Here is a 1,263-nt window from a genome sequence, read left to right as displayed (position 1 = left end):
GCAGACCTGGTGGAGGTGTTAAATGAAACCCAGACCACGGAGTGACTGGGTGAGAGGTGTCTGGAGACCAGGTCCTGTATCTGACAGTGTTTCTCGGCTATTCATAGAGTTTTCAGTGACTAGTGATTCAGAAGTAGTTTGTCACTCTTTCTTCCTTAGTCTGTCTTTGATTGGAAGCTCATCTGAAACCTGTCCACCATGGGTGACCCTGCTGGTTATTTAAAATACCAGTGGCATAGCCCTCAGAATCACAGCAATTCTAACCACCACAGCATGACACACAGATGAGTGGCGGTTGCGTGGTTGCTGTTAAATAGGAATCTCCTTGTGCTAGGGCCCTTAAGTTTGGCTCAAAGGCTGGATTTCCATCTTCGGATATCAATCAAGAGGTGGAAATGCAGCAGGGGTGACTGGGTTGTAGTGAGACTCTTTGGGCTGCACTTGTGGGTCTCTAATAGGCCACATTAATGGCTGGATTTCTCTCAGCCCCTAAAGGAAAGGATTGTTTTTCAAAAGGAAAGAGAGAGTATATTGTACTTATTCCAAGGTTTCATGGTGGCACCTTTTTTGTTGTTGAAGTCTGTGGCTCATTAGAGAGAGGTACACAGGGGTGACAGATGAGGACTTACCCAGGCTAGTAAAATTCCAAACCCTGCTGGTCTCCAAGGCCCTCTTAAAGTGGAGAGCCCTTATAGGCTGGGAGTACCTCTCAGAAGACAACTTGCATGATTTAAATTCTGAAGATGACTTTGTGTTCTTTGTTGCTTTAATAGGGTTTCTCCAGTGAATTCTCCTGGGTTCTTTCCATTTCGTGGGCAGAAGGAGTCAGCTTTAATATCTCCCCTCATTGTCTAAGCTGCTGCCTGGTGAATGAAGATGAGGATGTGTAGATACTGTGGCACCACTAGAGGGGAGTCTGACTGTCTTCAAAATCATCTTCAGGTTATGGAGGGCCTACCCAGCTGCCTGACAATGTCAGCCTCTGGTCATTCTTATTTCTCTCTCTTTTTTTTTAAAAGGTGAATTCCTATTGTAGTTGTTAGATGCTGTGGAGTCGATACCAACTCTTCGCGACATTATACATAATAGAATGAAACCCTGCCCAGTTTTACATCAATTTCACAATTGTTACTACACATGAGCCCATTGCTGCTGCCACTGTGCCAATCCATCTTGTTGGGGGTCTTACTCTTTTTTTCTGACCCTCAACTTTACCAAGTATGATGTTCTTTTCCAGGGACTGGTCCTTCCTAATAATATGTC

This window comes from Chrysochloris asiatica, unplaced genomic scaffold (genome assembly GCF_000296735.1).
Source record: "Chrysochloris asiatica unplaced genomic scaffold, ChrAsi1.0 scaffold00042, whole genome shotgun sequence".
Lineage (NCBI taxonomy): Eukaryota > Metazoa > Chordata > Mammalia > Afrosoricida > Chrysochloridae > Chrysochloris > Chrysochloris asiatica.
The sequence above is the reverse complement of the archived record's forward strand: the minus strand, read 5'-3'. Positions refer to the sequence as shown.